Genomic DNA, 17188 nt, shown 5'->3' with positions numbered 1-17188 from the left:
AAATGCCTCCAATTGGCTGACAATGTATCAAAGCCAGTGCTTCAAGGCAACAGCAAGCTCTAACAAGCAGTTTATTACCGGTAGCTGTTACTGACATTAGTCAAAACCAAGAAAGATAAAATAGAATAAGAAATGCAATGCTGGAAGGGCCTTCGGCATCGTGTTCTCCTATCCCTTTTGAAAACCTCACGCCTTCCTTTGATATGATAACAAATATAAATTGTTTAAAAACATCAAATGCAAAGCATACTAAAAACCTGACTGTCATGGAGCCAATCTATCTGGGAGTGAGTGACGCATCCATAATATTAGCATCGTGTTAGCAATCTGGAGTGGCCTTTTTAAATGCTATTCAGACGGGCCCACATTTGAACTGATGCTTATTGTGCATTTCTGTTTTACACGACCGCGTGCATCACTTTCATCTCCTCTCTTTGTTTGTTTCCACTCTAATGCTTGTTGCAAGCGCTTGCCCTGTGTGGCGCACAGTTTCCCTTTTTGGGGTTCACTTCTCTAATCTCTAATAAAAACAAAACTGCGACTGAACTGATAGTGAAATGTGTGTGTGTGTGTGTGGATTTATAATTCTATAGCAGAACATTACAAGAAAAATGTAAGCACACAGTCTATACTTCTTAAAGTGCAAATTACATTTCTTCATTTCCCTGTAATAAATAGGCTTGTAGAAAATTCAGACTTTACTTTAGCAGGCAAGGATTTCTTTCAATGCCACCAACTGTCACATTCAATGTTAATATAATGTTAAAATTTGCCACCTTTTCAAGTCAGCAGCTATTGTGTCTGCAATATTTAGACCAGAAGTCATTCACAGCCTGGATAGAAATGTACAAATTAAGCATGTCCACCCTGCTTGGAATGATTGCAAGTGCTTGGGAATATGATTTGCAAAATTAAGCAGGATTTAGTTAGGAAGAAACTTGATTGACACCCACGCACAAACACACACATATACATATATATATATATATACACACACACACACATACATATTTATCAAAAATAAAAAAAATATTACACACACATATACAGTATATATACACTTCATAAATATAGGTACACACATACATATATATACAAATACTAAATATATTGTGACAACTCTACAGGATGTGCCAGCCACCAAACCCAACACAGACAAGCGCAGGAGGCACACTTATAAAAGCACACATGATTTTATTTTTGTTTCTTCACTTCTTCCCCATTCCCACAAGTACACAACACAGTCCAAAGCACAACACTGCACAATACTTTCCTTCTCTATTGTTTTTCTTTCTACTCTACTCCTCCTTGGCAAGCCATGTCTCCCTCCTCCCACCTCTCGCTCACCTTGTAGTCTCTGTTGGCCCCTTATATAAGTCACTCAGAAGTGCTCCAGGTGCTCATTGCCCCACACGGGCTCAGGAATAGCTGCAATGCATCCTGGTGGTGCTTCCGGATCCCAACAGGGCTGTATCCAACTCCATCTCCCATGAAGCCCTGCGGGAGTCCGAGGTACCACTGCCACCCAGAGGGGCTGCCATCTAGCGTACTGGGGAAGGTGATGCTCTGTCCACACTTGTCCCCCGGTCCTTCCAAGGCAGAGGCGTCCTGGCCATCCATGACAATATATATATATATATATATATATATATATATATATATATATATATACAAAAACTAAATATATAGATACACATAACATATATATACAAATACCGAATATACAGTATATACATATTCACACACACACACACACACATATATATATATATATATATATATATATATATATATATATATATATATATATATATATATATATATATATATATATAAACATACATACACACACACACATACGTATTTATATATATATATAAACATACACACACACACACATATATATATATCGTTTTATACTTTCAGAACCTTGATGTAATTTTTCAAAACTCTACACACAAAACTCACAACTAATGATCAAAATGCATATTTTTCAAAACAATATCACTTTTTTCCAGCTGCTTGGATACAATACACATAAATAAAAGATCACTTGTTCATTGAACTGAAATCACCAATTCCAAATGACACAACTTAACATCAAAGTATTACCATTTCAAAATGTAATTCACACATCACATTTGGGATGAGTGATCTAACTATCAATTGATACAACTGCTCTAAATGATAAGTAATTGTTACATTCCTCTTAAAGCATAGTTTTATGGAAACTGAGTAACAATATCCTATGTTCACATCATGGAAGTGTCAGGATAACGAGATCATCTGACACCAATTGATTACTGCTGATTGATTTCGCCTTGTGGTACGAGTATGACTTAAGTGAAATCCACAGCAACATAGCGATACATTAAACATGGAGCAGGCAGATGGTCAAGCATGATGAGGAAGACGCGATGGTCACAGGACTAGCAATTGGCAAGCACCACATCTGAGAGGTGGGCTTGGAACTCACCAGAGAGATGGTCGTGGGTCCTGTTTGAGAGGTGTGGGGGAACGTGGTCGAGGAGAAGGCTACAGACCAAGACAGCGGCCACAACAGTAAAGAGTGTCCCATGAGATCAGAGCAATGGTTGTAGGCCATGTCATAAATCATGGTATGACAATGACTGACACAGCTAGAATGATTCAACCAAACCTCAGAAGATCAACTGTGGCCTCAATCATCAGAACCTTCCGCAATTAGAGGCTTCAGCATGCACTACAGTGAACATTACAGTACCGTAGGCTACTCTTAGTTGTCAGATGACTGTATACCGCATGCCAAAGTGTGGCACAGAGTAGGTTATGTGACTATGTCACTGTGTTCTACAGTATGAAAACATGTTTTTCCTATAATTTTTCCTACAGATTTGAGACTAATAGTGCCAAATAGTGGAGGCAGAGGCACCTCCTAACTGACAAACAAGAGCAGGCTATGGTCACCTTGGTCTGGGCCAGAAATGACAGTTCACTTTACAGAAATCAGAAAGCACATCCTGGACAATGAAGACATCTTCAACAATGTGGAAGCCATAAGTTTGCCAACTATTGCACACTTGCTGAAAAAGCACCAAATGTTTTTAGAACAGCTACTAGTCTATATACTGTGTGCCTTTTGAGATAAATGCAGACAGAGTGAAGCAATTGAGGACTGAACATGTTCAAGTATATTCAGTGTTATGATGCTGGTTTGTGAAAGATTTCCCATCTTTGTAATATAATCAGTGATTCTTTTTCAAACATATCTTTTTACATAGAAGGTGACGGCCCTGGATGGTGATGGAAACCATCATAAATTAAATTTTGTGGATTTCTGGAGGTAGAAAGTGCATGATAGGTGGCTGCATCAACTAGTAATACACTGCATCAACTGATACACTAAAAGTGTCAGTCATTAAACCATTACTTAAAAAGTCAGACCTAGACCCACACATACTAAATAATTACAGTGCATCCAGAAAGTATTCACAGCGCATCACTTTTTCCACATTTTGTTATGTTACAGCCTTATTCCAAAATAGATTAAATTCATTTTTTTCCTCAGAATTCTACACACAACACCCCATAATGACAACGTGAAAAAAGTTTACTTGAGGTTTTTGCAAATTTATTAAAAATAAAAAAACTGAGAAATCACATGTACATAAGTATTCACAGCCTTTGCTCAATACTTTGTCGATGCACCTTTGGCAGCAATTACAGCCTCAAGTCTTTTTGAATATGATGCCACAAGCTTGGCACACCTATCCTTGGCCAGTTTCGCCCATTCCTCTTTGCAGCACCTCTCAAGCTCCATCAGGTTGGATGGGAAGCGTCGGTGCACAGCCATTTTAAGATCTCTCCAGAGATGTTCAATCAGATTCAAGTCTGGGCTCTGGCTGGGCCACTCAAGGACATTCACAGAGTTGTCCTGAAGCCACTCCTTTGATATCTTGGCTGTGTGCTTAGGGTCGTTGTCCTGCTGAAAGATGAACCGTCGCCCCAGTCTGAGGTGAAGAGCACTCTGGAGCAGGTTTTCATCCAGGATGTCTCTGTACATTGCTGCAGTCATCTTTCCCATTATCCTGACTAGTCTCCCAGTTCCTGCCGCTGAAAAACATCCCCACAGCATGATGCTGCCACCACCATGCTTCACTGTAGGGATGGTGCCAGGTTTCCTCCAAATGTGACGCCTGGCATTCACACCAAAGAGTTCAATTTTTGTCTCATCAGACCAGAGAATTTTCTTTTTCATGGTCTGAGAGTCCTTCAGGTGCCTTTTGGCAAACTCCAGGCGGGCTGCCATGTGCCTTTTACTAAGGAGTGGCTTCCGTCTGGCCACTCTACCATACAGGCCTGATTGGTGGATTTCTGCAGAGATGGTTGTCCTTCTGGAAGGTTCTCCTCTCTCCACAGAGGACCTCTGGGGCTCTGACAGAGTGACCATCGGGTTCTTGGTCACCTCCCTGACTAAGGCCCTTCTCCCCCGATCGCTCAGTTTAGATGGCCGGCCAGCTCTAGGAAGAGTCCTGGTGGCTTCGAACTTCTTCCACTTACGGATGATGGTGGCCACTGTGCTCATTGGGACCTTCAAAGCAGCAGAAATTTTTCTGTAACCTTCCTCAGATTTGTGCCTCGAGACAATCCTGTCTCGGAGGTCTACAGACAATTCCTTTGACTTCATGCTTGGTTTGTGCTCAGACATGAACTGTCAACTGTGGGACCTTATATAGACAGGTGTGTGCCTTCCCAAATCATGTCCAATCAGCTGAATTTACCACAGGTGGACTCCAATTAAGCTGCAGAAACATCTCAAGGATGATCAGGGGAAACAGGATGCACCTGAGCTCAATTTTGAGCTTCATGGCAAAGGCTGTGAATACTTATGTACATGTGCTTTCTCAATTTTTTTATTTTTAATAAATTTGCAAAAACCTCAAGCAAACTTTTTTCACGTTGTCATTATGGGGTGTTGTGTGTAGAATTCTGAGGAAAAAAATTAATTTAATCCATTTTGGAATAAGGCTGTAACATAACAAAATGTGGAAAAAGTGATGCGCTGTGAATACTTTCCGGATGCACGGTATATGCCTATTTCAAATTTACCGTTTCTCTCTAAAATACTAGAAAAAGTAGTCGCCAGTCAGCTTCAGTCACACATTACGCATTACAATTTATTTGAGAAATTCCAGTTTGGTTTCCGCACTGGTCATAGTACAGAAACAGCACTAACGCGTGTTGTAAATGACATTCTGATATCCTCTGATGAAGGAAACTCAACTGTAATTATGTTGTTAGACTTAAGTGTAGCATTTGACACCATCGACCATTCTATTTTACTGCACAGGCTAGAAAATGATGTTGGGCTTACAGGCACCGTACTCGCTTGGTTTAGTTCTTATTTAGTACTGAGAAAAGCGCTGTATAAATGTAATGAATTATTATTATTATTATTACTACTTATCAAATCGATTCCAATATGTACAGAAATGTGCTGACAGTACTCCTTCATTATACACAGAAGTTCAATATGGTGTCCCGCAGGGCTCAGTACTGGGACCGCTACTGTTTTCACTTTACATGCTTCCACTGGGATCTCTCATTAGGAAACATAATGTTAATTTTCACTCGAATGCAGATGACACCCAGTTATACCTTTCAATTAAATCAAATGAAGTTTCTCCGATGTTGTCTTTAATTAGTTGTGTTAGCGAATTAAACGGAGTGGATAAATGAGAACTACTTGTCTTTAAATACAGATAAAACAGAGATATTAATTGTTGGAGGGAATGATGCTGATCACAACAATATTTTGTCATCATTTAACTCAGTTGGAATCCCCACTAATTTTACTGAATCAGCCCACAATCTAGGAGTTATCTTTGACTCTAGCATGTCATTTAAAGCGCATATTACAAAGTTGTCCAAAACATGCTTCTTCTTAAAAATCTTAAAAATGTTAGGAAATTAAGGCGCTTTCTAAATAAACAGGATTCTGAGAAATGAATTCATGTATTTATTTCTAGTAGGATTGACTACTGCAATGCAGTGTTCTCTGGATGTTCAAACTGTTCTTTATACAGCCTCCAGTTAATACAAAATGCGGCTGCAAGAATTATTACAAGAACAAGAAAATATGAACACATAACTCCAGTTCTTAAATCCTTACACTGGCTCCCGGTTAAGTTTTGGGCAGATTTCAAAATCTTCCTTTTAACATATAAAGCATTAAATGGCCGAGGTCCGGCTTACTTGTCTGAACTTATCATGACTTACAAACCAGAGTGCACATTAAGATCTCAAGATGCCGGTCTGCTTATGGTTCCAAGGATTAATAAAATAACAATGGGAGGTTGAGCTTTTAGTTACAAGGCCCCTAAACTGTGGAATGGTCTGCCTGCTACTATAAGAGATGCCCCTTCGGTCTCAGCTTTTAAATCCCGGCTGAAGACTCACTACTTCAGTTTAGCATATCCTGACTAGAGCTGCTGGTTAACTGTACAGACTGCATCTCTGTTGTTAGTCATTAGCACTAAAACATAAGTAACATGATAGTTAGAATTGGATACTAACCCTCACCTATTCTGTTTCTCTTCTCGGTACTCAAATGTGGCACTTGGTGCCACGGCCCACCTGTCAAGTTGTTTTGCCTGCCTAAGGTAAAGTCATCCCTGATGGAGGATTGCAGGAATCGTGGGGTAAAGGGGTCCTTTCATTGGATTGGCTGGCCCAGCGCTGTTTCAGCTGTGGAATAGACAAATGGGGAGGCAGCCTGATGGATGAGGTCTCCAGGACTCTAAACAAGTCCAAATCTTATTATGTGATATCATCTACTGTTAAATTCTGCTCCGTACTTCTAAAATTTTTATTTCTATACTGTATTGAGGATTACTTGTGTTCTGTTCTGTGTATTGTATTGACCCCCTTCTTTTGACACCCACTGCATGCCCAACCTACCTGAAAAGGGGTCTCTCTTCGAACTGCCTTTCCCAAGGTTTCTTCCATTTTTTCCCTACAACGGTTTTTTGGAAGTTTTTCCTTGTCTTCTTAGAAAGTCAAGGCTGGGGGGCTGTCAAGAGGCAGGGCCTGTTAAAGCCCATTGCGGCACTTCTTGTGTGATTTTGTGCTATACAAAAAATAAATTGTAATTATAATTGTAGTAACCCTTCTCCAAGCCATGAATAAGGCATACAAAGACATTAGAGCAGACCAGTGTCAGGCCTGGATTTGCCATGCTAAAAGGTCCTTTCTAAGATGTTTGGCAAGAGAGAACATTAATTTTGATGTGGATGAGAACCTGTGGCCAAATGTGCATGACAGGCTTGATGGAAATGAGGGACACCTGTAATCCTCTGCTTTGCAGGTGAGGAGCACTGCAGTTTGAATTACTATTCTATTTTTTTTCTTTTTTTGTAGCTAATTGTTGCTTTCATTTACTGTAAAGGGAACCTGTGTTGTGATTTAAAACGTTATAATTCATCAATACATTTCAGATTTGTTCAATGATTCCACTGAGTCTGTAGTATTCTCTCTAATGGTCCTTTTACAGTGACATTATGTGTAGCATCATGATGTATCACATATTCTGTACTTCACAATCTAATGATTGTATGAACCACTACACAGTGGCACTATTGGTATCTTGTGTGTGGGTGATCTGAAGAAATGCCGCCATGATCCTCTAAGTGCAATGTTTCTTTAACAATATGAATGCAAAATGCAATGTTTTGAACATTGAACAGCCTGTTTTACAAGTGGTGACCACTTTGAGTTTTGGGTCTAGAGTTTAGAAAAATTACATCAAGGTTCTGAAACTAGTGGCAAAGCGATTGTAAAAAACTGTAAATATACATACATACATACATACATATATGTGTGTATATATATATATATATATATATATATATATATATATATATATATATTATGACAGATGTCCCGGGACCTTGCCCCACCGGGACGCTGGAAGAAGGGAAGGACTGGGAAAAGGGCAGTATCTTCCCTGGACCATAAGGGGGTGACCTCCCTGGATTACATGGGGGCCACAGAACTTGGGAGTTCAACCCTATGGAGGGACGTGGCCACCACCAGGGGGTGATTGGACAGCTCCGGAATTGTGGTCCGCAGCACTTCTGCCACACTCGGAAGTGCTGCCAGAAGAGGAGCTGAACTCACTCGCCGGATGTTAATTAGGGAGCACCTGGAACACTTCCGGATGCTGTATAAAAGAGGCCGCCTCACTCCACTCAACAGCCGGAGTTGGGTGGAAGAGGACGGAGCTTGCCTGGGAGGAGTTGGAGGTGGTAAAGAGGAGAAAAAGAAATCTGAAGGACTGTTTGATGGTGATTGGTGCACTGTATTCTTGTGTGGTGCAATAATTCCTGTGTGTTAAGGACATTCTGTGTCTGCCTGTTTGTGTCCGGGTCCAAATATCGCCATAATATATATACAAATATTAAATATTTATACTTGCAAATACGAAATATACATACACACATACACACACATATACATACAAATACCAAATATATATACATGAATACACACACACATACTGTATATATGTACAAATACTAAATATATATATTATACTGTACATATATTGCATAAGTGTATAAAACGCTGTAGTAAATGCAATACTGTGTAACATCCTTTCATTTTACATGCCATTGCTGTGAGCCAATTCTTTGCAGCCTCCGGTGTAAAACACAAACCATGGGTGAAATGGCAGTCTGCGGTAGGGCACACACCCCAATGCCAATATACAGTAGAATCAGCAATGAAACTAACCGGGATGTCTTTGGGATGTACAAGCAAACATGGCAGTTATGTGCAGATGTGCCCAGTGGTGCGTCCAGTGGGATTCACAAGGCAGTTGTGTTGTAACACTTCATCCAGCTGGCAGTACTAAACAGAAGAATTCTGTATAACAAAAAAGAATATAAATGAAGCTAAATGAAGAAGTGACAGTAAAATATTTGGTAACACCTTAGTTTAGGTAATTCAAAAATACTTCTATTAGTCATTTACTATTATGTTTCCAGACCTTAACATACACATTTAAAAAGCATCAGTAAAGTGTTTATTCATCTCTGCAATGTGACCGACTAACAAAACTTCACTTTGGAGTGGGCTGAGGGGGCTTAACTGAGATACATTTCTCTTGATATTACATAATTAGTAGAAGACCTGTGAATCCTTCATATTTTTACCATCATGTCAATATGCCACACTGCACAGAGATGACTAATCTACTGTATCTACTGATGTTTTATAAGTGCTATGAAGGCAAAAAGAAGCCTTTGCTAAGGTGTTAAGAGTAAATGAATAATACATGCATTTTTACAGTACTGAGTGTTACCAAATATTCAGTTCATCCCGTGCGTTTGATTAGCTAAGAGATAAGGAACAGTCAGTGCACAATGGTGGGAGGTCAAGCAAAAACTGCTGGTGACACAGGGCAAGAACAAATGTGCCCAATCCTTTGACTATTCAAGCAAACCCCAGCAAACTGCTCAGTGTAGGCCTCTGAGGGCGTGGGATGACATACTATAAAATCGGAAAGTTTTTGGAAAAGCTCTCTACCTTGTGACCCCTGGCTTTGATGGTGGTATCTCCTACTGTACGTCTCGTTGCAGGGGTAAATTTCTTTTGATCATCATATCAAGCCGAATAGCTAATGCAGCAATAACCGGAAAAACAGCACAGAACAGTTTATATGTTTCATTTTGTTAAATTCTTGTTTTAATCCTTTACTAGGTAGGATTACACTAAGAAAGAAACATAAATACACAGTGTAAAAAAAAGAAATCCAAATTTCAGAGAAAAATATTAAGTAGAGGGGATAATCAAGCAGATCAACGAAGGATCATGGAAGTCGGTGGCTGTATTTTTTTTACATTAACTTATAATCCTTTAATTTTTGTCTCCTTTGCTGCAGCTTGTTCCTTTGTCTGCCCGGGTGTACACCTCTCCTCACTCATCATTGTGAATCATTTGAATTCCACTGTACACTGTCACCTGCTTGGTAATCTGATTACTTTATGGAAGAATTAGTATGTATATTTAATGTAGAAGGGTTTTAATCTTGATGAAAATAATCTTAAGGAACAGTGAGAGGACTACTCATATGTCTGCCAGATATGCCAGTAACATGCTAATAAATGACAGATGATTTATGTATCTGGATTCTTTTATTTATAAAAATAGCAAGTGGACTGATTTTTGATATTAATAATACAAGTGAATCCACTTTGATTAGACTTCTGTGGAGAGCTGTGCACATTCAGCATTACAATTAAATCTTCTGATGTGAAATGGGGATGACATGCTAATGAAGCAAGCCAGTGAGCCTGAACCGGGAATGTCCAACATCATTACAGGGTATCTTAGATGAAGAGTAATTATATGAGGAACACTGAAATGTCATTAAAAATCTTCACTAAGTGATTTAACCTACTCTTTCTCACTAATGTTGCATTTTTAGAGGCTAACTGAACAGAAAGTTCCTCTTCAGAAGTTATAAAAAAGCTTTTTAAATATGCCCCGATTTAAAAGCGTAAGATACAATCGAGCGTCTTAATTTAATTTGGTGCATCAAAATCCAATGCTGGTTATGTAATTGAAATCTCTCTCTTTTTTTTTTTTTGTCTTTTTTTAAATAAATTCGGATGAATTGGCAATTAGGGCTGGGTCTGATTTCCACGAGATGTATTGAAATTGATAGCTGGGGCTCGTGAAATATTTCAGTCTTGCCAACCCATATTATATACAGTTGTCTCTAGTTGCATTTCGAGTCTTGAGCTGACAAAATAGCAATAACGTGTAAAAAATTGCTTAATTGCATTATTTTTTATTATGGCTTAATTTCACATTTCCTCACTGTTATAGATACAATTACAATAAAACATTCAGAAGTCACTAAAAAAATAGATTGCAATGAAAAGTTTCTGCAGGAATGAAATGTGAGAAGCAAAATGAAAGCTCTGCCACAGGCGCAGATTTGGAAATATCAGCAGTTTTAAAAATCTTTGTACTTTCCTGCTGCTTTTTTGCCATTTGCAAATATACATACTTATTATATACTGTATATATATATATACACACCCACACACACACATATATATATATATATATATATATATGTATATATATTATATATATATATATATATATATATATATATATATATATATATATATATATATATACATATATACATATACATATACACACACATGTATGCATACAAAATACATGGTCAGTTTTTGCTGGAATGTTCCATTATGTCTCATTAGTTTTCATAAAATAACATGCCGATGTATACAACATTTGAACGACAATGTAGTTTTTGACTGTAATTCAAGTTTTTAGGTTTTTACAGAAATTATTTTTAAAAATATTTTTGTTTAGTTGCTTGTCATTGCTTTTGTGCATGATTCCATTTCTAAAAAATGCAAACTAGTTTAATTCTTTTAAGCAATTACACTTTCAAATGAGCTATAGAACTACATTTGTGTGCAAAACAGAAGAATTACATGGAAACTTGGAATCGTAACAGTTTGGCTTGTGATCTTTCCTCAGCTCAATTTCAGAGGGCTACATTGTCCTTTCCATTTTCTGATGTTTATTTCAAGAGGTTTTTTTTTTAAATATAGTTTACATTGTGTGTTGAGCATGATAGTGCACCATGATAAGGCCCGCCATACCAATGCCAGGGACAGGATGGTGTTTATTCTTTACAAAGTGATTCCCCTTTTTGCAGAGGAATGATTTTCAAATACAGGTCATTTTTTCCCTTAAAATATGTATTTAATACCACAAGTAAACACTTCTGTATAAACTCAGATGTAACAGGCCCTCATCCATGCTGGCTGAACCTCTAGTTTTACGTTTGTACATTCCTAGAGAATTGGTATGTCTGAGATCATATCTTTTTTCAATAAATACTGTAGTGACATACTGTAATCCAGTACTAAAGCAGCCATGAGTTTAAAGTCTACTTCTGTGCGTTTCAAGCTGACCCTCCAGCAGTGTTGTTACAGGACTTTGACCCTCAGATTGGTGGATGGTTTTATTGTTCTAACAGTAAACCATTAGGACAGGATCAAAAGCAAAAATAGCAATAGCTATAACACATTCAATTAAATCACCTTTTCCTCCATCGTGAGTCATAGTCTACCCTGCCACACTTTGCCTTCTGAGTTAGGTGTAGTTTGATAAAATAACCAGCCCCCTGTTCAGTGCGGTATCTGTGAGCAATCGGTGGGCATAGGTACTTGCTGAATAGTCCTAATGGTCCAGCGTTAGAGGGGCTTTTACCTAGTTCTGCTTGTGTGGTGCACAGATTACGTGCCACAATAATAATTTGCAGCAGTACTTGAAGTTGAATCAAATACAGTAAGTGTCGGTACCCTCTCGGTTTGTCGGTTTTTAGGTTGTCCTCCCAATATGTAGCAAATATTACCCGATGCCTGAGTCAAGCAGGTACCCCCACGGAATTTTGAGTGCAATAATTATCATACATTGGGCTGGAGAGTGAGGGATGGGGCACCTCTTGAAGTTCACAGCAGGAGGTCCTGGTATGCTGCAGCGAGCAATGGACAACTTCCGCTACTCTGTACTGGTGTGATATGTTACAAACAAGTTTGTAGCAGCACTACTTAAATTTCATACAACTCTCATCAGCCTTGGTAGTATTTCACCATGGGCAGCTTCAGTCTTGGTAAAAAAAAGGAGCCAAAAAGATACCACGGGGATCGCAATCTTTAGTGTTTATTCATTTCTTCTCTTCTCACTCTACCTTTGGAATACAACCGCTGTGGGATTACAGCTTCATTTTGGATTTAAGTCCTTGTCCTGGGCATGCTTGGTCATGCAATTTCACCTGGGTTGGTAAATGTCTTCATCTAGGGAGTGTTCCCAAATTCTACAGATCATCTCACAGCAAGAACAGCATGGTAGGACAAAACTTCCATAACATTCAGGAAATTGTTCGATTGGCATCTTGATTCATTCTCTAAATCATTCTATTTGCTTGTATGGCACTTGTTTAATAACATTTAATACATACAATACATAGTTAAAAGTGTAGCTCTTACTCCTGCCTGTTCTTTCGCTCCGTCTAATTACCTACAGTTATAGATAAAGAAGGGAAGGAGGGAGAAAGTGCTGAACTATAGTAGTGTACCTAACCACAGAGTGGGAAGTTTATGGCATTTGAGGCATTTTGGTTAAGTCTACACAATAAAGAATATAAAAGGGAAAACAGAGTCACCATAAGACCCCACATGACAAAGCAGGTGCATACCAGCCCACTTCATCCTCTGATTTCTGTGATTAAAATACACACACTTGTATGTTAAGTTTGTTCTCAATATATTTAATATATGTGGAAAATAGGCACTCCAGAATAGTGGTTCACATGTTTTTCACCTTAAAAGACTTAGAGAAGGAGCCTTGCAAACGGTTTTCCCAGCCGGCCCAGTACTTTGTCCACAACTTGTCAGGGTCTGCACTGTTCCAGAGTGTGAAGAGACCTACAAGACTTGTACCTGATATCTCAGATGTTCTTAATATGTGACTCACTATTTCAACAAAAGATTTCTTATTTAAAGCCTGAATTTTACAGGAGGTGTGTGCCATTGCCTGGAGAACATCACCTCAGCCTGTTTAAAAGTGACCTTCGCTTGAAGTCTTCATGGGTCTTTGCAGGCATTGTCATCGATTGCTCATCTGCACAGAGCACAAAGTAGAGTAACAGTTCGCCTCTCATCTGTTCTGATCCTTCAGATCTCTGGGTTCTGCCCGACTCATTTATTAAGAGGTTCTGTACGACCGAAAAAAAGAAATGAGAGTAGGGAACCTTACTAGGGAAGGATTTGGTTTTCAATTATTCACCGGCATCGTACTGGATACATCAGGCTGGCAAATGTTCAAAGTATCTCTTCAATCCTAAACCCAAAAATAGGCCCTGCTCATAAACTTATGTGACTCATGATCAAAGGTCATTGCTTGCTCTAGGCTGACCAAGACCACATGGATGTGACAATCTATTTTGAAGTGGACCGAGTATCTGAGTAGGGTCAGACTACCAGCAATTCTGCAGTCCACATTTTTGCAGCTTTAATTGGATATTTTACCTAATGACCGCCTTCAGCTGTTCGGCTAGTACTTATTATAAATGTGTGATTTCTTAGTAATTTTTTTCAGTTTTTTTCTTTTGGCAAGGTTTACTTCAAATTACACTCTTTGGTTCACTGAATCCAATTGTTATATTTATTTTTTACTAGAATGTAGTTTTAACATACAGTTGACCCTTGATATACGACCGGCCTGACATGCGAACAACTTGATTTACGACCAAAATTTTTGTTTTGATTTACGACCAACATCTTGCGTTACGACCCGAATGTGGTCACGTGTATCCGATTGTGCGATTGTAAACAAACAACCGAGAACGTTAGTAAGCGTCAGTCGGAGCCCAGATACATGTGTTTGTGGACGTAATTTCGGTCATTGCAGTGATTTACCTATATATATAATTCAGTAAGACCATGCAAGCAAGACACATAATTGCTAAGGAAGGAAGAGAAGGTAACAAAGGTAAAAAAAGCGATCACAATCAAAATGAAGAAGGAAATTGTGTGGAAATATGAGAGAGATGTTCATTTGACCGATCTTGCTAATATGTACAGCATGTTGAAATCCACCATCTCGACAATTTTACAAAGAAAAGATTTGCATAAGCAGGCTCCTTCTAAACAACCACCTTCCGTTTCATTCTCCTCCTCCTCCTTTCCTGCAGCCCAAAGATGTCAAATTAAATGGTGAGTACAGTATGAAATTGGTGTTTCTAGAATAGAATAGAATGCCTTTTATTGTCACTATACACATGTACAATGAGATTAAAAGCGGCTCCTTCAGTGCAGACATATGTGTAGAACACAACAAGTAAATAAACAAATAAACAAATGGTGCAAAAAGATGCAAAGAAGTTCCAAAAAAAAAGTTCTGCATAGGGCTTGTATGGTTGTTTCTTTAGCCTTAGCATAACGCCGGATCTGCGGCCCCGCTTCTGCTTTCTTTCCCTCCTCCATCTGCGTCGTCTCCTAGACCTGACAACAATCCACGGAGAGCCCGCTGGTCTCGCTATGTTGTCTGAGATGTTGCGCGTGTGATGAAAAACACTCGAAACAGATGTCTGGCTCTGGACACCGATGTCTATAAGGTTCTGACGGGTGTAGCGGATGTTTGCCGAACTGATCGTGCACAAACAAGCAAGAAAAAAAAGTACAAAAACAACAAAAAAGTGCACTGAAAAGGAGAGCCCTGAGCCACTGCGACCATGCGCACCGCCATGCTCCTAGCTTAATCTAGCCTACTTCTGGTAGGCTAGGCACTTTTTATAACTTTTTGGTTAGTACATTAGAAAAATGATTGGTGTTTTGGTAAATTATGCACATTATACAACCTTTTTTTATTATGAAAAGGTTAAGTAAGTGTTGCTGTGGGAGGTTCGGAACGCATTATGGGTATTTCCATTATTTCTTATGGGAAAAATAGTCTTGACTTACAACCAACTTGAGTTACAACCAGCCCTCGCGAACGAATTGAGTTCGTAAGTCAAGGGTCCACTGTAGTTGAAAATATTTAGTATCTTTTCTGGTGCAATCTTGCTTTCTCCTTGGGTGCTGACACACAAACTTCAGTTGTGAAGGAGCATGATTCTAGAATTTGCATGTTATGAAAAAACTCTGTGTGTGTGTAGTTAGTAATTCCTCAAAACCTCTCAGCTATTGGACTCAGACTCCTGATTATAGAGTTCGAATTAGGGGTACTGTTTTGGACTAAAAACAGGATGAACTTTTGGTTACTAAATCACTGACTGGTTTATCAACATTCCCTATCCTGGTCACCTCCATTCACTCTGTTGGCGTTCCTTGTGTAAGGCCTAATAGTACCTTGGTGAGGATCTTATAGTCTGCATTCAGGAGAGAAATTGGATGTTAATAGCCACCTCTATCCCTTTTCAGTTGGAGCAAAATCATACCTTCCCTCAACAACGCCCACCTTGTTGGAAAAAACATACTTTGACTGCTGCAATGCAAGGTGTTAAAAAGGGCATACGTTACCTGGTGTGTGGCTTAATCACAAAGTTAAAATACTAAGATAACTCATAAAAATCATCAACAGTCCAAATACAATGCAGTTGTAAGGTACAACTGAACAGTGTACCTCTAAAAGACCATCCTCCCAAAAACTGCTTCTGTGGCATCATACTAAATCAGTTCTTCTTTCCATCTACATATGATTAGGATGGAGAGGAGCCACTGCTGCATATCTTACAGCTTATTCTTGTAGTAAGATACTTAGATAGGAACCTAAGCCTACGCATATATAAAAAATTGTGCTCGCCAATCAGAGCAAAGTATGGATTATTAGCTTCTCTTCACTTCTGGTTACAAGAAGGTGAAGCTTCTGTAAAGATATAAGTGACATACTTGTGACTCAGGGAAAAGAAGAGTGACAGTCCTTTTAATACCTTCCATTCCTCATAGATAAGTGTTTGGACATGTGGACGATGTTTATGTCTGAGGAAGATTCTCTTTACAAACTGGAAAATTCTCAAGGTAAAAAACAACCAGAAAACTTAAGGACTGTGAATATACAGGTCTCAGTGTCATCAGCGATATTAGTAGCTCTTATGGCTCAAGCAATATTTCTGGAACATGATTTGTCAGGCAGTTAGGAAAGGCCAGGGAAGATTATGGAAAAAATGCGGTAACAACCACTCATGATGATTATCTTATTTATGGAAACAAATCTGTGTAAAACAACACAGTGAGGCTCCCACTTCATCTACAGGGGAAATAAAATAATAAAATGTTACAGTTTGCAGGCAGCAGGCTATTACTCTTTGGGTATTTCTCATCATTTTGATTGTCTTTTTTCCTCTGCCCCATCCACCTTGCCCAATGTCATCAGGCTACTAGAGGACTGAGAAGTGAGGATTTTTGTAAAGGGAAATCAAAAGAAAGAGTCAAAGAGAATTTCACTCATTTAGGATGTTTAGAAAGTGCCACTTCCTCTTCGCTGGGGACAGAACAGACAGACTCGTTGGACTTCAGTTCTTAGGTACATTTTATGAATGTTGCTTCTTGTCTTGGCTCAGGCGTTTCATCAGGTTGCCCTTAGAATTGCCCCT

Source organism: Erpetoichthys calabaricus, chromosome 1 (assembly GCF_900747795.2).
Source record: "Erpetoichthys calabaricus chromosome 1, fErpCal1.3, whole genome shotgun sequence".
Taxonomy (NCBI): domain Eukaryota; kingdom Metazoa; phylum Chordata; class Cladistia; order Polypteriformes; family Polypteridae; genus Erpetoichthys; species Erpetoichthys calabaricus.
Note: the sequence above shows the minus strand (reverse complement) of the source record.